Genomic DNA, 22,716 nt, shown 5'->3' on the forward strand with positions numbered 1-22,716 from the left:
GAAATGTTATACAATGTTCCAATATACTTTCTCTAGTAATTTCTCAAAGTTTTGCTCTGTTTGCTGTCATTTTATAGGAAACTTCATGGTTTAGTTCCTGTTCCCTGGTCATGTGATATCACAGATGCGAGGCTCATTATATCCCTGGTCATGTGATATCACAGGTGCGAGGCTCATTATATCCCTGGTCATGTGATTTCACACAGGTGCACGGCTCGTTATATCCCTGGTCATGTGTGGCGTCGGTATACAGCACCTCACCACAGTGGCGTCGGTATACAGCACCTCACCACAGTAAGGTAAGCCTTTTTATAGTGGTTTTAATGGTAATATTAGGGCAGCTGCACATAATGCACATCTTAATGCAGATGATGTGCAGGTGCAAGGTACCCCAGTCCGACACTGAGCGTACAGCCATGTAGTATAAATGCATAAAGCATACCACCATGTAGTAAAAATGCATACAGTGTACCGCCATGTAGTATAAAATGCATATAGCGTGCCGCCATGTAGTATAAAATGCATACAGCGTGCCGCCATGTAGTATAAAATGCATATAGCGTGCCGCCATGTAGTATAAAATGCATATAGCGTGCCGCCATGTAGTATAAAAGGCAAACAGCTTACACCCATGTAGTATAGATGCATACAGCGTGCCGCCATGTAGTATAAAATGCATACAGCATACTGGCATGTAGTATAAAATGCATATAGCGTGCCGCCATGTAGTATAAAAGGCAAACAGCTTACACCCATGTAGTATAGATGCATACAGCGTGCCGCCATGTAGTATAAAATGCATACAGCATACTGGCATGTAGTATAAAATGCATATAGCGTGCCGCCATGTAGTATAAAAGGCAAACAGCTTACACCCATGTAGTATAGATGCATACAGCGTGCCGCCATGTAGTATAAAATGCATACAGCATACCGCCATGTAGTATAAAATGCATATAGTGTGCCGCCATGTAGTATAAAATGCATACAGCATACTGGATTCGAGTCCGGCCGGGATTTATTAAGGCAGTTCCTCCGACGTCCACCAGGTGGCGCTGCTGCGCTGAAGTCCGCTGAAATGCACTCAAGTTCACCGGCCTATTCCTGGTGAAGGTAAGTGCAAGCTCCGCAACACTTTTTGTTTTTTAAATGCGGCGGTTTTTCTGAATCTGTCGGGTTTTCGTTCAGCCACGCCCCCCGATTTCCGTCGTGTGCATGCCGCCACCGATGCGCCACAATCCGATCGCGTGCGCCAAAATCCCGGGGCAATTCAGGGGAAATTGGTGCAAATCGGAAATATTCGGGTAACACGTCGGGAAAACGTGAATCGGGCCCCAAATGACCCCCAAAAGGTCTATGAGGCTCTGGTGGGAAACCTCAAGTGTTCCCCTGGGCCCAGATAATTCTGATAATCCAGTGATGGGCCGGGACCCCTGTACGGAGCAGAGGAGCCTCCCGTTGGGTTCGGGTGAAGCCGTTTTTTCTCTTGTACATTTTTCTCGGTTATTATAACTTTCTGCAGATAATTGATAAGATCATTTCTCATCCAGCAGATACTTGTCAGGTATAAAGTCTACACTGATAATTACACCTCCACATACCGGAGTCTGGGACGCCACAAGCCCCGAGGCCACAGGCACCTGATATCTGCAAACATTTCACTGATTTTCTCAGGCTTTGTTTTGATCAAAAAGAGACATAAACTGTATAATTCCCTAGATATAAGCATGAGAGGCATGAACGCCGGAGGCCGATAACAGAGGGGAGCGTCACATTCCAGCTCCGCCTGAATCTCCACTTCTTTACAATACAGAACGAAAATCCCAAAGCGTATGAGAGACACCAGAAGCGGGGATCAGGCTGCTATAGAGCTCACAATAGGGGCTTCTAGAATGATCCAGCTTCTAAATAGGAGTCATATCAGGGAAAAAGTGACTCGTCTCAGCTTATTTGCATGTGGATTTGGAGGAGATTTGACAAGATTTGACATAGAAGTGGGAAAGAAACTGCTGGTTTACTGGTGTAAAAGTGGATGGTACGGTCAGGGCTTAGAAATAGTCTCTGAGGAAGGACTGCAGTGTAGGGACTGTAATAATTGTAGTGGTGGCCGCCATCGTGTTTCCAGTCTCCATCACTGCAATTACTCTCCCCAACCTCCAGAAGATGAAATATCCGCTATCTTTCCCTATCCATGAGCTTGGCCCCTCCCCCTTGTCAGTTATGCCTTTCCATACAAAGGATGACGAGTCCCCCTGATACACAGACACAGCGGCGATTGCACCAGGAACATCGGACCGATGGCGCCTGGTACCTGGTGCATCCCAGGTACTGCAGCTGACACCGGGTGTACATTACATACATTACATACATGGTGTAACAATTTATGTACATTGTAATAATGTATTGTTTATTAGACTCCTCAGACTCACATCCACTAATGACGGGTTTATCAACCTCCGTGCGAACCCCTCCGACCTCTGACAAGTGCCGTCACATCACGTGGATTCTAGAATTCCTGATAGTTACACGGCCACATACCGGAGCCGGGGTGGATCCACGCAAAACAGCCACAGGCAACTTATACCTGCAGATACTTCACTCATTCTCTCATTTTTACATTAATCTCTCCGGTCTCTAATTTCAGAGGTTTGAGATGGGGGGACGAGGGACTGGATGGAGGTGCCAAGGGGCCTGGGGGCGAGCAGGTGGAGGACCAAAGCTGGAGGTGATGTGAGCTCGAGGGAGCCGGCAAACACTTATTGTGGGGATGCACACAGGAAAAGGAGATTCTGTAAACTCACAGTTCCTATATTAGGAGCACACCTTCCTCTGAGGACTAGCAGGACTGTTAGTCGGCCGGCGGTGACAGAAGAAAAGTCCTCTAGAGAGCAGGAACAATAACCGAATCTCAGCCTGGAAGAGTGGTCATCAATAATCTCCAGTGAGCAGATCTGTAGTAATCAGAGGCTCATGACAAAAAGCACAAGGCCAATAAGAAGCCAGAACCCCGGACAGAACCTCTAATTATAGATTTGTTCCGTCTAGAAAGTTCTGGGCTGACAACCAATAACAACCTGTGAAGCCTCAATAAAGTAACAAAAAGTCACTTACATAAACTCTTACCTCCTTAGGTGACGAGCAGATGCACATATAAATGATGCACATTGTGGAGGGCTGCGGTGGGCGCGTGGTGGTGGTGGATACCGTACAGCCGACCCAAGGGGAACACATACAGTAAAATCCTGGGAATAAGAAAGGGCCCTATTACCTGGAAATGTGGGCCCAGTGGGGTCATCCGTTCCCATCTGTCCAGGTTAGATTAGAATTTGCTACGGCCCAACTCCAGGACATGTCGTGCAGGTGTCACAGCAGGGTGGGTCACAGTCTTGTGGGGTGGGTCACAGAGTGATGGGGCACAATCTATTCAATTCTGGAAAAGTTACTGGAGGTGAAGTCTCTAAATTTTATTTCATGGGTTCTGGTGCCTTTAGGGTCACCCTGGAAGGTCCCAAGTCAGCATTACTTCTCCGAAAACAAGCCCCACCCTTTACTTACATGTGGCGGATAACGTGGACTACTCCCTGCAGCACCTGCACAGCGCAGAGGAAACCCATAGAAGTGCGCTTAATACGAGTCCTTAATGCCAAGTTGTTTGCGTTGCGTTACATTTTCAAAGGTTCCTCCCGCAAACACATTTTCAAACGCAACATGCAATCACAGGAAGAGCCTTATTGCCACATGATTCCTGCTCCATCAATTACCTTCCATCTCCAACAGCGTCAGGATGAGCAGGTGTTGAGGCGAGTCAGGCGGCAAACAGCGCGTTCGCCTAAATTTTAAGGTTGTGAGAAACACTGACACCAACAACGACACCAACACAGACACCAACACAGACACCAACACAGACACCAACACTGACACCAACACTGATACCAACACTGACCCCAACACTGACCCCAACACTGACCCCAACACTGACCCCAACACTGACCCCAACACTGACCCCAACACAGACACCAACACAGACACCAACACAGACACCAACACAGACACCAACACAGACACCAACACAGACACCAACACAGACACCAACACTGACACCAACACTGACACCAACACTGACACCAACACTGACACTAACTCTGACACCAACACTGAAACCAACACTGACCCCTACACTGATACCAACACTGACCCCAACACTGACCCCAACACTGACCCCAACACAGACACCAACACAGACACCAACACAGACACCAACACAGACACCAACACTGACCCCAACACTGACCCCAACACTGACCCCAACACTGACCCCAACACTGACCCCAACACTGACCCCAACACTGACCCCAACACTGACACCAACACAGACACCAACACAGACACCAACACTGACACCAACACTGATACCAACACTGACACCAACACTGACACCAACACTGACACCAACACAGATACCAACACTGACCCCAACACTGACCCCAACACTGACCCCAACACTGACCCCAACACTGACACCAACACTGACCCCAACACTAACCCCAACACTGATACCAACACTGACACCAACACGGACACCAACACAGACACCAACACAGACACCAACACAGACACCAACACTGACCCCAACACTGATACCAACACTGACACCAACACGGACACCAACACTGACACCAACACAGATATCAACACAGATACCAACACTGACCCCAACACTGACCCCAACACTGACCCCAACACTGACACCAACACTGACCCCAACACTGACCCCAACACTGACCCCAACACTGACCCCAACACTGACCCCAACACAGACACCAACACAGACACCAACACAGACACCAACACAGACACCAACACTGACCCCAACACTGACCCCAACACTGATACCAACACAGACACCAACACAGACACCAACACAGACACCAACACAGACACCAACACAGTCCCCAACACTGACCCCAACACTGACCCCAACACTGACCCCAACACTGACACCAACACAGATACCAACACTGACCCCAACACTGACCCCAACACTGACCCCAACACTGACACCAACACTGACCCCAACACTGACACCAACAAGGACACCAACACGGACACCAACACAGACACCAACACTGACCCCAACACTGACCCCAACACTGACCCCAACACTGATACCAACACAGACACCAACACAGACACCAACACAGACACCAACACAGACACCAACACAGACACCAACACAGACACCAACACTGACCCCAACACTGACCCCAACACTGACCCCAACACTGACACCAACACTGACACCAACAAAGATACCAACACAGATACCAACACTGACCCCAACACTGACACCAACACTGACCCCAACACTGACCCCAACACTGACCCCAACACTGACCCCAACACTGACCCCAACACTGACCCCAACACTGACCCCAACACTGACCCCAACACTGACACCAACATGGACACCAACACGGACACCAACACTGACACCAACACTGACCCCAACACTGACCCCAACACTGACCCCAACACTGACCCCAACACTGACACCAACACAGACACCAACACAGACACCAACACAGACACCAACACAGACACCAACACTGACACCAACACTGACACCAACACTGACACCAACACTGACACCAACACTGACACCAACACGGACACCAACACGGACACCAACACGGACATCAACACAGATACCAACACAGATACCAACAGACATCAACACAGACACCAACACTGACACCAACACGGACACCAACACGGACATCAACACAGATACCAACACGGACACCAACACTGACACCAACACAGACACCAACACTGACACCAACACTGACACCAACACTGACACCAACACAGACACCAACACTGACACCAACACTGACCCCAACACTGACACCAACACTGATACCAACACAGACACCAACACAGACACCAACACAGACACCAACACAGACCCCAACACTGACCCCAACACTGATACCAACACTGATACCAACACTGACACCAACACTGACACCAACACTGACACCAACACAGATACCAACACAGATACCAACACTGACCCCAACACTGACCCCAACACTGACCCCAACACTGACCCCAACACTGACACCAACACTGACCCCAACACTGACCCCAACACTGACCCCAACACTGACCCCAACACTGACACCAAAACGGACACCAACACAGACACCAACACAGACACCAACACTGACCCCAACACTGACCCCAACACTGACCCCAACACTGACCCCAACACTGATACCAACACTGACCCCAACACTGATACCAACACAGACACCAACAGAGACACCAACACAGACACCAACAGAGACCCCAACACTGACCCCAACACTGACCCCAACACTGACACCAACACTGACACCAACACTGACACCAACAAAGATACCAACACAGATACCAACACTGACCCCAACACTGACACCAACACTGACCCCAACACTGACCCCAACACTGACCCCAACACTGACCCCAACACTGACACCAACACTGACCCCAACACTGACACCAACACTGACCCCAACACTGACCCCAACACTGACACCAACACTGACCCCAACACTGACCCCAACACTGACACCAACACGGACACCAACACGGACCCCAACACTGACCCCAACACTGACCCCAACACTGACCCCAACACTGACCCCAACACTGACCCCAACACTGACCCCAACACTGACCCCAACACTGACCCCAACACTGACCCCAACACAGACACCAACACAGACACCAACACAGACACCAACACAGACACCAACACTGACACCAACACGGACACCAACACGGACATCAACACGGACATCAACACAGATACCAACACAGATACCAACAGACATCAACACAGACACCAACACTGACACCAACACGGACACCAACACGGACACCAACACGGACATCAACACGGATACCAACACTGACCCCAACACTGACCCCAACACTGACCCCAACACTGACCCCAACACTGACCCCAACACTGACCCCAACACTGACCCCAACACAGACACCAACACAGACACCAACACAGACACCAACACTGACACCAACACTGACCCCAACACAGACACCAACACTGACCCCAACACTGACCCCAACACTGACCCCAACACTGACCCCAACACTGACCCCAACACAGACACCAACACTGACCCCAACACTGACACCAACACTGACACCAACACTGACACCAACACTGACACCAACACTGACACCAACACAGATACCAACACTGACCCCAACACTGATACCAACACTGACCCCAACACTGACACCAACACAGATACCAACACAGACACCAACACAGACACCAACACAGACACCAACACAGACACCAACACAGACACCAACACAGACACCAACACTGACCCCAACACAGACACCAACACTGACCCCAACACTGACCCCAACACTGACCCCAACACTGACCCCAACACTGACCCCAACACTGACCCCAACACTGACCCCAACACTGACCCCAACACTGATACCAACACTGACACCAACACTGACACCAACACTGACACCAACACTGACACCAACACAGATACCAACACTGACCCCAACACTGACCCCAACACTGACACCAACACTGACCCCAACACTGACACCAACACAGATACCAACACAGACACCAACACAGACACCAACACAGACACCAACACAGACACCAACACAGACCCCAACACTGACCCCAACACTGACCCCAACACTGACCCCAACACTGACCCCAACACTGACCCCAACACTGACCCCAACACTGACCCCAACACAGATACCAACACAGATACCAACACAGACACCAACACAGACACCAACACAGACACCAACACAGACACCAACACAGACACCAACACAGACACCAACACAGACACCAACACGGACACCAACACGGACATCAACACAGATACCAACACAGATACCAACAGACATCAACACAGACACCAACACTGACACCAACACGGACACCAACACGGACATCAACACGGATACCAACACGGACACCAACACGGACATCAACACAGATACCAACACAGACAACAACACTGACATCAACACAGATACCAACACAGACAACAACACTGACACCAACACAGACACCAACACTGATACCAACACTGATACCAACACTGACACCAACACTGACACCAACACAGACACCAACACTGACCCCAACACAGACCCCAACACAGACCCCAACACTGACCCCAACACTGACCCCAACACTGACCCCAACACTGACCCCAACACTGACCCCAACACTGACCCCAACACTGACCCCAACACTGACCCCAACACTGACCCCAACACTGACCCCAACACTGACCCCAACACTGACACCAACACTGACACCAACACTGACACCAACACTGACACCAACACAGACACCAACACAGACACCAACACTGACACCAACACAGACACCAACACAGACACCAACACAGATACCAACACAGACATCAACACAGATACCAACACAGATACCAACACAGATACCAACACAGACATCAACACAGATACCAACACAGATACCAACAGACACCAACACAGATACCAACACAGATACCAACACAGATACCAACACAGACACTTACACAGACACCAAAACAGACACCAACACTGACACCAACACTGACACCAACACTGACACCAACACTGACACCAACACTGACCCCAACACTGACCCCAACACAGACATCAACACAGACACCAAAACAGACATCAACACAGACACCAACACAGACACCAACACAGACACCAACACAGATACCAACACAGACACCAACACAGACACCAACACTGACCCCAACACTGACACCAACACTGACACAAACATAGATAGTAACACAGACACCAAAACAGATACCAACACAGACACCAACACTGACACCAACACTGACACCAACACTGACACCAACACTGACACCAACACTGACACCAACAAAGATACCAACACTGACACCAACACTGATACCAACACTGACACCAACACAGATACCAACACTGACACCAACACTGACACCAACACTGACACCAACACTGACACCAACACTGACACCAACAGAGATACCAACACTGACCCCAACACTGATACCAACACTGATACCAACACTGATACCAACACTGATACCAACACTGACCTCAACACTGACCCCAACACTGACCCCAACACTGACCCCAACACTGACCCCAACACTGACCCCAACACTGACACCAACACTGACCCCAACACTGACACCAACACTGACACCAACAGAGATGCCAACACAGATACCAACACTGACAACAACACTGACCCCAACACTGACACCAACACAGACACCAACACTGACACCAACACAGACACCAACACAGACACCAACACTGACCCCAACACTGATACCAACACTGACCCCAACACTGACACCAACACTGACACCAACACTGACACCAACAGAGATACCAACACTGACCCCAACACTGATACCAACACTGATACCAACACAGATACCAACACTGACACCAACACAGACACCAACACAGACACCAACACTGACACCAACACTGACACCAACACTGACACCAACACTGACACCAACACTGACACCAACACTGATACCAACACAGATACCAACACTGACCTCAACACTGACCCCAACACTGACCCCAACACTGACCCCAACACTGACACCAACACTGACCCCAACACTGACACCAACACTGACACCAACAGAGATGCCAACACAGATACCAACACTGACAACAACACTGACCCCAACACTGACACCAACACAGACACCAACACTGACACCAACACAGACACCAACACAGACACCAACACTGACACCAACACTGACACCAACACTGATACCAACACAGACACCAACACTGACCCCAACACTGACACCAACACAGACACCAACACTGACACCAACACTGACACCAACACAGACACCAACACTGACACCAACACAGACACCAACACAGACACCAACACTGACACCAACACTGACACCAACACTGACACCAACACTGACACCAACACTGACACCAACACTGACCCCAACACTGACACCAACACAGACACCAACACTGATACCAACACTGACCCCAACACTGACACCAACACCATACCTCCCAACATTTCTGGAGGGAAAGAGGGACAAAATGGTGGCACACATAGGAGCACTTTTACTTACCCGGTCCATTCGCTTTCCAGCGGCGGCTTCTCAGACGAGTGTTCGGGTCTTCCGGCGATTCATGAAGGTCCTGCGCCCGATGTCCACCAGGTGTCGCTGCTGCGCCGAGATCCGCCGAGTTGCGTCGGAGTTCACTGATCTCTTCCTGGTGCATGTGAGTATGGCCCGTGCGACAATTTTTAGTTTTAAATGCGGCGGTTTTTCCGAATCCGTCGGGTTTTCGTTCAGCCACGCCCCCCGATTTCCGTTGCGTGCATGCCAGCGCCGATGCGCCACAATCCGATCGCGTGCCCCAAAAACCCGGGGCAATTCATGGAAATTCGCCGCAAATCGGAAATATTCGGGTAACACGTCGGGAAAACGCGAATCAGGCCCTTAGTAAATGACCCTCATGGTTTGCCGCGGCAATCCCCCTAAGCCACACCCCCAATCATTTTGTGGCCACGCTCCAAATTTTTACCATATTGTAATTATAAAAATAATCTTCTCAATAATAATATTAACAATTTTTTTAAGCTAAGATTTGAACTCAGAACCAGCACAGTCTATGTGCCATAATGACATAGAGGGGCTCATTTACTTACCCGGTCCTGTCAGCTGCGCATTCTCTGGCGAGGATTCGGGTCTTCCGGCGATTCACTAAGCTCGTGCGTCCAACTTCCTGCAGGTGTCGCTGTTGCGCCGAGGTCTGCCGGAGTTCACCTGTTTATTCCTGGTGCATGTGAGTGCTTGATTTTGCAACACAAATCGTTTTTTAAATTCTGCGGTTTTCCCAACAGCCACGCCCCACGATTTCTGTCGCGTGAAAGCCGGTGCAATTGCACTGAAATCTGATCGCATGCGCCAAAATCCAGGCGGAATTTGGCACAAAACGGAAAAAGTCGGGAAACCCGGGGAAAGTGCAGTCGCGGAGCCCTTAGTAAATGAGCCCCAGAGCCTCTACCCACTGAGCTATGAGCCAAGTGATTATCTAGCTGAGGATATTTGGTAACTAAGAAGTGTTATCTGCCACTGTTACAGTGTGACACAGACTTAATACACTGATATTTAGAGCGGGATCTTCTCAGAGATTATTATTGTCGTTATTTAGACAATTATTATTATGGAGATGATTATTATTATCTTTACTATTATTTATAATTGTCTCCATAATAATAAAATAATAAAATTTATAATAATAATAATTGTCTCAATAATTACAATAATAATCTCTGAGAAGATTCCGGCGATTCACTAATGTAGTTCCTCCGCCGTCCACCAGATGTCGCTGCTGCGCTGAAGTTCCCCGAAACCCGCCGGAATGCACGAGCCTATACCTGGTGAAGGTAATAATAATAATAATAATAATAATAATAATAATAATACTTTATTATCCCAAAGGGAACTTAAAGTGTCACATCCGCCATACATCAATTAAACAAAACATCACATATATGAAAAGACTCACATAAGAACAAAATAAAATAAAAACACATATAATACACATATAGTACACATAAATATAGATTTAAATTGATGTTCAATACATAATTAATTAAATGAGGTATAAAACGTAATAAAATATACCCTTCTTTCCAATCGTCGTACATTTTTTAAAACTTTCCAATTTTACACCTAATTGCGGTATTTGACAGCTCGAGAGCGGCCGGTATAAACGTCTTTTTATATCTCTCAGACCTGCGTCGCATAAGAATAAAACGGGAACTAAAACCACTGACCTGTGCCTGCAGCACGCCATGCGTTGGATGGTCACTGTTATTTCTAATTTTTTCCAATTTCCTTGTTATCCCGCACTGTACAAGTTTCTCCCATCAAGTGGCAAACCCACTATCGAGGAGGCTTTCTTAATTATTTTATCCATCTTTTGGCAATCCCTACCAGAGATACAATTGCCCCAAGCCGCTAGGGCAAATGCAAATGCGCTCACCATTACCGTATTATAGAAACCAACCAACATGGTCCTTGGGATGTCAAATGCTCTTAGTCTACGTAGAAAGAATAGATTACTATTAGGGCGTCTGAATACCTTTTGGATATGCTCCTGCCAGCATCATTTATTGTCTAAGACCACGCCCAAGTATTTATAGCTACCCACCTGCTCCACTTCTGTCCCTGCTATAATGAGCGGTTTGGGCATAACGCCCTTTTTTCTTGAAAAATCTATGACCAATTCTTTCATCTTATTTACATTTAGCACAAGACCATTAGAGCTGCACCATTCAGTAAATGTATTCACTGACTCTCGATATTCACTGTCGTCCCCCTCTGTGATACGGCCCACCAGTACCGAAGCGTCCGAGTACTTCTGAAGAAAACAGCCCGGATCATTTTTCCTAAAATCAGAGGTGTACAGAATAAACAAAAAGGGAGCTAACACAGTACCTTGAGGGGCCCCCGTACTACACACCACCTCGTCAGACCATGTGTCACCCAGCCTGACCCTCTGTGGTCTGCAGCGCAGATAAGCCATCAGCCATTTAATCATAGTCGGTTCTATCTGCATAACCTGCAGCTTAGACTCTAGCAATGCTGGAATAATCGTGTTAAATGCGCTGCTGAAGTCAAAAAAAGTCAAGCGTACCTCTGTTTTGGAGGATTCAAGATGAGCACATGCTCTATGTAACAGGTTAATTAATGCATCATCTACTCCCAGCCCACACCGATATGCAAATTGTAGTGGGTCTACAAAATCCTTCACCACACTAGATAAGTGCCGCATAACCAGTCTTTCTAAGATTTTCATAACCACCGGGGTCAGCGCTATTGGTCTATAGTCGTTTAACGTTTTTGGTCGTGGGACTTTATTTACGGGAACTATAACCGACGTTTTCCATAAAGTCGGCACTATTCCACATTGTAGGCTCATATTAAATAAATGTGTGAAAACCTCCCCCAGCTCCCTACAGCACGATCTCAGGACCCTATTATCCAACAAGTCTGGGCCTCCAGCTTTATTGGATTTTATCCGGCCTAGTTCTGGTACCACATCCTCAACTTTAATCGGCGGCATCATCTCCCGTTTTCCTCCCTCGTAGTGTTCCCCCACCACATTTAGATTTACACCATCATTTACATTAATTCCCGACACTATGGAGTTACACATCTCATTAATTCGTTAGCCTTCTCTATATCCCCTTCAGTTCGCGTTGGTATTCCGGTTATTAATTTTAGACCCTTCCAGACCTCCTTGGTTTTCTGCTCAGACAACTTATTTTCTAATCTCTTTTTATATGCAGCTTTGCACTCCCGGATTTTATGTTTAACATCCTTTAATAGGCTTCTATAGGAGTCCTCATCCCCAGCCAGGAAAGCCCGCCTCTTCAACCCCAACAATTTCTTAAGTTCTCCAGTCATCCAAGGTTTGTTATTTGCAAATATTTTAAGCCTTTTAACTGGCACTATACTGTCTACGCAGAACCTGATATAGTCAGTGACCAGATTAACACCCAGGTTTACATCGCCCTGAGCTTCACCACATAACAACTCCCAGTCTGTAGTTGCAAAGCAGCATTGCAATTCCTCTTCCACCGACCCAGACCATTTACGCACCGATATCTCCTTGGGAGAAAGTCTTTTTAAAACCGGGCGATATCGCGGTTTAAGAAAGATCAAATTATGGTCAGAGTTTCCCAAGGGCGGCAGTGTCACAGATTTGTAAGCATCAGTAGTGTTAGCATAGAATAGATCAAGCATATGTTCTCCTCTAGTCGGCCTAGTCACATAATGTGTTAAATTTGACCATATACCCGCTTTCCTGACGTGGTTGAAATCCCCAGTTATGATCAATAAAGTATCACTATATCTGCCTTGTAGTTCACCAACCACATCCTGAATTACTGCGAGTGCCGTATCATAATTGGCCGATGGTGGAATATATTTACCAACCAAGATTACAGCCGAGAACTCCCTCGGAAGATAGAAGGGCCTCATCACCAATGCTAAGATCTCCACGTCTCCACAGCAATGTTTCATTCTCACTGTAATATGTTCGGCTAAACACCATCCCTGATTTACATAAATGATAATACCTCCTCCTTTTTTCTTCCCACTACTTCTACAATCCCTATCTCCTCTAACCTGGGAGAAGCCTGGTAAGCTCAAGTCCCGCGACACAATTTTTTAAAAAAATGCGTCAGTTTTTCCGAATCCGTCGGGTTTTCGTTCGGCCACGCCCCCCGATTTCTGTCGCGTGCATGCCGGCGCCAATGTGCTACAATCCGATTGCGTGCGCCAAAATCCCGGGGCAATACAGGGAAAATTGGCGCAAATCGGAAATATTCGGGTAACACATCGGGAAAACGCAAATCGGGCCCTTAGTAAATGACCCCCTGTGTGTCTCTATGGCAGAGGGTTTGAATCCCGGGCCGGGCAAAAATGTATTTAATTTAACCTTGTGTCTGTGGGAACCCTAGGAGATGTAGTGACCATATATGGACAGATACTGATCTGAACCTGATGACGTGGTCCCTGCTCTCCGCTAACCCGACTCTTCTCTGAAAAGGATTCCCTGCCCGATGTCTGCTCTGGGGAACCCTAGGAGATGCAGTGACCATATATGGACAGATACTGATCTGAACCTGATGACGTGGTCCCTGCTCTCCGCTAACCCGACTCTTCTCTCAAAAGGATTCCCTGCCTGATGTCTGTAGAAGCCATTCTGTATCACGGGTTCTGGTTTTGAAAGTGTTTAATATGCGGGACACAGAGCCGGGACAACCCTGTGATGTTGTTATATGTGTTCTGCTAATATGTTTACTGTTCATGTGTTTTGCATATTCTGCCCAGCAGCAATGATGTACTGAGGAGGAGGAGGAGAAGGGGGAGGAGCAGGGGGAGGAGAAGGGGAGGAGCAGGGGAGGAGCAGGAGCAGGGGGAGGAGCATGGGGAGGAGAAGGGGGAGGAGCCGGGGAGGAGCAGGAGCAGGGGGAGGAGCATGGGGAGGAGCAGGAGGAGGAGCAGGGGGAGGAGCAGGGGGAGGAGCAGGGGGAGGAGCAGTCTGGTTTAGGGCAGTTGTTACATACAGAGCAAAGGAGAAGCATGGAATAAAGTTGTCTCTGAGCATGCGGTCCAGTGATCCGGTGTCGGTTCCTTCTACATCATACGGGTTCCTACCACGACATTACAACTGGCGACGAGGATTAACTATTATCAAGAAAGGGTATTTCAGAAAAACAGAAGAGCCACCTAGACTGTGATATAAGTACCCACCATGGCCGGTCTACCTGCATTCCCTTCCTTTGATGTGCACCAGTCCCAGGCAAATTTAGGAGCAGCTGGAATAAGTGGCTAAAACGCTTTGAGATATTTTTGCAAGCTATGAACATTACTGACAATGCAAGAAAGAACCCCAGCCAGTGCGGGACCTGGAGGGAATATGCGTGACAACCTCCCAGCTGCCCGTGACAAGGGGTAGAGGTAAAAAGAAACAGGACTGTCCCAGCCAATCCGGGACGGTTGGGAGCTATGCCAACACAGATACCAACCGTGATACTGAGATTCCGTTTTACACTTTTACACTTTGCACTATTATTAGAATCTGTTTTTTTAAGCAGATAACTTTAACCGATCCATTTAATAAAAACAGATACTTTGCTTTCTGTTGGCGTCAGTTAGTTTTTGTTTTTCACTATTTTACGAGGTTTTTTTTGGATTGTTTCCACTCAAACGACGGAAGATGTAAAAGAAAATCTGTTATTCCTCAGTTTTGCGCTAAGGGCTCGTTCATTTTTAAACGCATCCAAAGCACAAGTGGGAGGGGCTTGGCCCAAAGGCCTCCGCGTTTCCACTATAACACGTGTTATGGAATGAGGACCATACGTTTTCCATTACTGACATGCAAAACATGCGTTGCTTATTCCAGCAAACATGCGCATGGTTCCGGCAGCCCCGGAGGACAGTTAAAAGATAAATATTAGTCCATTTGTTATGTTTAACTTCACTCCATGGGAACTATTACAACTATATCCTGTACTACCCTTAAGGCTAAAATCTCAGCAAAGTGCAGTTTTTAAACATCAAATTTTAATAATTTCGTACTAAAAGATACAAAGATACAAGTGCACATTTACACGTAATCGTATATCACGTAGATGGGTGTGTGGGAGGAAACTGGAGGACCCAGAGGAAACCCATGCAACCATGGAGAGACCATACAAACTCTTTGCAGATGTTGACCTGGATGGTATTTGACCCCAGAACCCCAGTGCTGCAAAGCTGTAATGCTAACCACTGAGCCACCATGCTGCAAGGCTGTAATGCTAACCACTGAGCCACCATGCGGCAAGGCTGTAGTGCTAAATACTGAGTCACTGTGCTGCAAGGCTGTAATACTAACCACTGATGCATCATGCTGCAAGGCTGTAATGCTAACAACTGAGGCACCATGCTGCAAGGCTGTAGTGCTAACCACTGAGACACCATCCTGCAGGGCTGTGATGCTAACCACTAAGCCATCGCGCCGCCCTGTAATAGGGTAGGAGGAGCGCATAGGCGTGTTCATTGGTGCAAATTCCATCTAATGAAGGGATGGTAGGTGCATCCCTAAAATATCAACCCTATTGCCCAATAATGACTTGTGCCCTGACAAGGGTGGTCCCAAAGAATCTTTTGATGGGTTGGGAAATGGTGAGATATGGAGGGAGGGATTGTCTTGTGTAATGGAAGTGACAGCAGCCATGAAGCTGCCACCACAAGACCTAGAAGCCAAGTCTCGTCGCACTGTGCCCAGGAGGAGCGGGTAAGAGCTCCTGGTATCCAGGGTCAGGGACGGCCAAGAAGCCGGATTACACATGACTGGAGCAGTGAGGCCATAGGAATCCTCCTCCTTCACTGTAATGAACCAACAGCAGCAGAGACAGGAGGTTTGACCCTGCATCAAAAAATCTCAAAAAATCAGATGCCAGATTGGAAGCCAATAGTGCCCAAAGGATCCCACTGACTATAATGGGGTTCATGGAGTCCATGACTCAGATGTGATTCTTCTCCTGGGAAGGGGTAATGTAGGGTACAGGTGCAGGTAGAGGTGCAGGTGCAGGTACAGGTAGAGGTGCAGGTACAGATACAGGTAGAGGTACAGTTACAGGTGCAGGTACAGGTGCAGGTACAGGTAGAGGTAAAGGTAGAGGTGCAGGTACAGGTAGAGGTACAGGTGCAGGTACAGGTGCAGGTAGAGGTGCAGGTACAGGTAGAGGTACAGGTGCAGGTACAGGTAGAGGTGCAGGTACAGGTACAGGTGCAGGTACAGGTAGAGGTGCAGGTACAGGTAGAGGTGCAGGTAGAGGTACAGGTAGAGGTGCAGGTACAGGTGCAGGTACAGGTACAGGTACAGGTACAGGTAGAGGTGCAGGTAGAGGTACAGGTAGAGGTACAGGTAGAGGTACAGGTGCAGGTGCAGGTAGAGGTACAGGTACAGGTGCAGGTAGAGGGACAGGTAGAGGTGCAGGTACAGGTGCAGGTACAGGTGCAGGTGCAGGTAGAGGTACAGGTGCAGGTACAGGTGCAGGTACAGGTGCAGGTAGAGGTACAGGTGCAGGTACAGGTGCAGGTGCAGGTACAGGTGCAGGTGCAGGTACAGGTGCAGGTGCAGGTACAGGTACAGGTAGAGGTGCAGGTGCAGGTAGAGGTGCAGGTACAGGTACAGGTGCAGGTAGAGGTACAGGTGCAGGTACAGGTGCAGGTAGAGGTACAGGTGCAGGTAGAGGTACAGGTGTGCTGTTCCCCATAACAAGAACCCGTCCGCATTTTCAGACTCTCAAATACACTACAGATCACGCACCTGTCCATTATATAAGGGAAGCATTAAAGGGGATGAACCAATTCTGATTGTTACTGTGTAAGGAAGGGTCCTGTGTAAGGAGGTAAGGAAGGGTCCTGTGTAAGGATGTAAGGAAGGGTCCTGTGTAAGGATGTAAGTAAAGGTCCTGTGTAAGGATGTGAGGAAGGGTCCTGTGTAAGGAAGGGTCCTGTGTAAGGAAGGGTCCTGTGTAAGGATGTAAGGAAGGGTCCTGTGTAAGGAGGTAAGGAAGGGTCCTGTGTAAGGAGGTAAGGAAGGGTCCTGTGTAAGGAGGTAAGGAAGGGTCCTGTGTAAGGAGGTAAGGAAGGGTCCTGTGTAAGGATGTAAGGAAGGGTCCTGTGTAAGGATGTGAGGAAGGGTCCTGTGTAAGGAAGGGTCCTGTGTAAGGAAGGGTCCTGTGTAAGGATGTAAGGAAGGGTCCTGTGTAAGGATGTGAGGAAGGGTCCTGTGTAAGGAAGGGTCCTGTGTAAGGATGTGAGGAAGGGTCCTGTGTAAGGAAGGGTCCTGTGTAAGGAGGTAAGGAAGGGTCCTGTGTAAGGAAGGGTCCTGTGTAAGGAAGGGTCCTGTGTAAGGATGTAAGGAAGGGTCCTGTGTAAGGAAGGGTCCTGTGTAAGGAAGGGTCTTGTGTAAGGATGGAAGGAATGTTACCTGTATCCATAACAATGTGATCTACATGCAGACGCCTCCATTCTTCGCACCCACATCTATACTTACAAAATTTACCTGTCAGCACTAAAATGTACAGCTACAAAGTTTATAGTTTCAAATCAGAGCCTCAGGGGCTCTAATATATGCAAATCCTGAAAAGCTGAAGTTGCCTTTGGTTTTTGTCGAGTACCAAAGTGTGCATGTACATGGGACGTAAGGAAGGGTCCTGTGTAAGGAGGAAAGGAAGGGTCCTGTGTAAGGAAGGGTCCTGTGTAAGGATGGGTCCTGTGTAAGGAGGTAAGGAAGGGTCCTGTGTAAGGATGTAAGGAAGGGTCCTGTGTAAGGAAGGGTCCTGTGTAAGGAGGTAAGGAAGGGTCCTGTGTAAGGATGTAAGGAAGGGTCCTGTGTAAGGATGTGAGGAAGGGTCCTGTGTAAGGAAGGGTCCTGTGTAAGGATGGGTCCTGTGTAAGGAAGGGTCCTGTGTAAGGAGGTAAGGAAGGGTCCTGTGTAAGGATGTAAGGAAGGGTCCTGTGTAAGGAAGGGTCCTGTGTAAGGAGGTAAGGAAGGGTCCTGTGTAAGGATGTAAGGAAGGGTCCTGTGTAAGGATGTGAGGAAGGGTCCTGTGTAAGGAAGGGACCTGTGTAAGGAAGGGTCCTGTGTAAGGATGTGAGGAAGGGTCCTGTGTAAGGAAGGGTCCTGTGTAAGGATGTAAGGAAGGGTCCTGTGTAAGGATGTGAGGAAGGGTCCTGTGTAAGGAAGGGTCCTGTGTAAGGATGTAAGGAAGGGTCCTGTGTAAGGAAGGGTCCTGTGTAAGGAGGTAAGGAAGGGTCCTGTGTAAGGATGTAAGGAAGGGTCCTGTGTAAGGATGTAAGGAAGGGTCCTGTGTAAGGAAGGCTCCTGTGTAAGGAAGGGTCCTGTGTAAGGAAGGCTCCTGTGTAAGGAAGGGTCCTGTGTAAGGAGGTAAGGAAGGGTCCTGTGTAAGGAGGTAAGGAAGGGTCCTGTGTAAGGAGGTAAGGAAGGGTCCTGTGTAAGGAGGTAAGGAAGGGTCCTGTGTAAGGAGGTAAGGAAGGGTCCTGTGTAAGGAAGGGTCCTATGTAAGGAAGGGTCCTGTGTAAGGAGGTAAGGAAGGGTCCTGTGTAAGGAGGTAAGGAAGGGTCCTGTGTAAGGATGGAAGGAAGGTCCTGTGTAAGGATGTAAGGAAGGTCCTGTTTAAGGATGTAAGGAAGGGTCCTGTGTAAGGAGGTAAGGAAGGGTCCTGTGTAAGGAGGTAAGGAAGAGTCCTGTGTAAGGATGTGAGGAAGGGTCCTGTGTAAGGATGTGAGGAAGGGTCCTGTGTAAGGATGGAAGGAAGGGTCCTGTGTAAGGAAGTAAGGAAGGGTCCTGTGTAAGGAAGTAAGGAAGGGTCCTGTGTAAGGATGGAAGGAAGGGTCCTGTGTAAGGATGGAAGGAAGGGTCCTGTGTAAGGATGTAAGGAAGGGTCCTGTGTAAGGATGGAAGGAAGGGTCCTGTGTAAGGAAGGGTCCTGTGTAAGGATGGAAGGAAGGGTCCTGTGTAAGGATGGAAGGAAGGGTCCTGTGTAAGGATGGAAGGAAGGGTCCTGTGTAAGGATGGAAGGAAGGGTCCTGTGTAAGGAAGGGTCCTGTGTAAGGAGGTAAGGAAGGGTCCTGTGTAAGGATGGAAGGAAGGGTCCTGTGTAAGGAAGGATCCTGTGTAAGGAAGGGTCCTGTGTAAGGATGTAAGGAAGGTCCTGTGTAAGGAAGGGTCCTGTGTAAGGATGGAAGGAAGGTCCTGTGTAAGGATGGAAGGAAGGGTCCTGTGTAAGGAAGGGTCCTGTGTAAGGAAGGGTCCTGTGTAAGGATGTGAGGAAGGGTCCTGTGTAAGGATGTGAGGAAGGGTCCTGTGTAAGGATGGAAGGAAGGGTCCTGTGTAAGGATGTAAGGAAGGGTCCTGTGTAAGGATGTGAGCAAGGGTCCTGTGTAAGGATGTGAGGAAGGGTCCGGTGTAAGGAGGTAAGGAAGGGTCCTGTGTAAGGAAGGGTCCTGTGTAAGGAGGTAAGGAAGGGTCCTGTGTAAGGATGTAAGGAAGGGTCCTGTGTAAGGAGGTAAGGAAGGGTCCTGTGTAAGGAGGTAAGGAAGGGTCCTGTGTAAGGATGTGAGGAAGGGTCCTGTGTAAGGATGTGAGCAAGGGTCCTGTGTAAGGATGTGAGGAAGGGTCCGGTGTAAGGAGGTAAGGAAGGGTCCTGTGTAAGGAAGGGTCCTGTGTAAGGAGGTAAGGAAGGGTCCTGTGTAAGGATGTAAGGAAGGGTCCTGTGTAAGGAGGTAAGGAAGGGTCCTGTGTAAGGAGGTAAGGAAGGGTCCTGTGTAAGGAGGTAAGGAAGGGTCCTGTGTAAGGAGGTAAGGAAGGGTCCTGTGTAAGGAGGTAAGGAAGGGTCCTGTGTAAGGATGTGAGGAAGGGTCCTGTGTAAGGATGGAAGGAAGGTCCTGTGTAAGGATGTAAGGAAGGGTCCTGTGTAAGGAAGGGTCCTGTGTAAGGATGTAAGGAAGGGTCCTGTGTAAGGATGTGAGGAAGGGTCCTGTGTAAGGAAGGGTCCTGTGTAAGGATGTGAGGAAGGGTCCTGTGTAGTAATGGGTATCATTTTTTTTTTTTGGAGGTGAAATAGTTGGCACATTCTCAGCTACATTGGAAGAGGCTGAAGGCATTTGTGGTGCTCCTGGTACAATAGGTGAGAGGGTGGAGAAAATGTTACTTCAGTCTGACTAGTAGCCGTGTTTTGTGAAGCATGAAGTATGTTTGAATGGACACTTGACAAAGGATTCGGTGAGCCATGGCTAGTCAATGGCTGAGGGGAGAATTGTGCACTTGCAATACTAAGTGGGCTGGGATGAATATAAGGAGGTGTGTGCCGAGCAGGTTTGGGGGACATCCAACTGAGAAGGGAATGATTCAGATCTGAGTCCATAGATTCCTTGCGAGAACATTGTGGACATTTGGTTAATGTTCTGTGTAATTTCACCGGGGGCAGTAATCCTATTGTTATGAAATTGCTTATTTTCATCCAGTGATTGATGCATATACGGCTCCTGACCACGTGTCAGTCCAAGTTCTTCTTGTTCTTCCTCACAGGTTTGATTGACGTCATGGATGTCCATACTTGATTCGACATCAGGATTGTTTTGGATGGTTGGATTGTTCCCATTTTCATCTTGCAAATTGTGTGTGGCCACATTACATCTAGAAATATAATATTGGTAAATGTAAAATGTGTCCGGCAACTTAAAAATAAACATTTGGAATGAAACAACAAATGACATCTATTGCATTATGAGCACACAAAGAGAAGGTCCACATGTTTTTTAAAGTCAGTAAAATAAATGTTAGAATTCAATGTACAAGACTTTAGGTGACACATTGGGGCAGATTTACTTACCATTCGCGATCCAGCGGCGCGTTCTCTGCACAGGATTCGGGTCCGGACGGGATTTATGAAGGCAGTTCCTCCGCCGTCCACCAGGTGGCGCTGCTGCGCTGAAAAGCATTGGAACGCGCTGGAATACACCAAGCTGGACCAGGTGAAGGTAAGCGCTTCCCAAGCGGCACATTTTCGTTTTCTAAATGCGGCGGTTTTTCCAAATACGTTGGGTTTTCGGTCGGCCACGCCCCCCGATTTCCGTCGCGCGCATGCCGGCGCCGATACGCCACAATCCGATCGCGTGCGCCAAAATCCCGGGGCAATTCAGGTACAACCGGCGCAAATCAGAAATATTCGGGTAACACGTCGGGAAAACGTGAATCTGGCCCTTAGTAAATGACCCCCATTTTGTCAAATGAGTCCAATTGTTAAATCGTGGTGTGTGTAATTCAAGAAAAACTAATTTTGTGATTCCAAAAATTGCACACAACATAGAAAAGGGTATCATGTTTTGAAAATGTGTAAAACATTACCTTGCTCATCATTACAGGCGAGTGAATCCATGTCTCCAACGCCAAATATTTGGTCCTTGGGGATTGTCTGAGAAACTAATTTTTCCAAATCAGCTGCAGTAGATTGCCTGGAGGATC

General features: G+C 48.3%; 1 long non-coding RNA gene across 1 annotated transcript in view; it reads left to right on the forward strand.

Annotated features, from left to right (window-relative positions):
- The first annotated feature begins 211 nt into the window (after positions 1 to 211).
- LOC140116835 (uncharacterized) overlaps positions 212 to 22,716 on the forward strand; it is a 55,953-nt gene continuing 33,448 nt past the window's right edge. Inside the window, exon 1 of the long non-coding RNA XR_011852986.1 lies at positions 212 to 299. This is a non-coding gene — a long non-coding RNA (uncharacterized lncRNA). The remainder of the gene's footprint in view (positions 300 to 22,716) is intronic.

The sequence above is a fragment of the Engystomops pustulosus genome, chromosome 2 (genome assembly GCF_040894005.1).
Source record: "Engystomops pustulosus chromosome 2, aEngPut4.maternal, whole genome shotgun sequence".
Classification (NCBI taxonomy): Eukaryota; Metazoa; Chordata; class Amphibia; order Anura; family Leptodactylidae; genus Engystomops; species Engystomops pustulosus.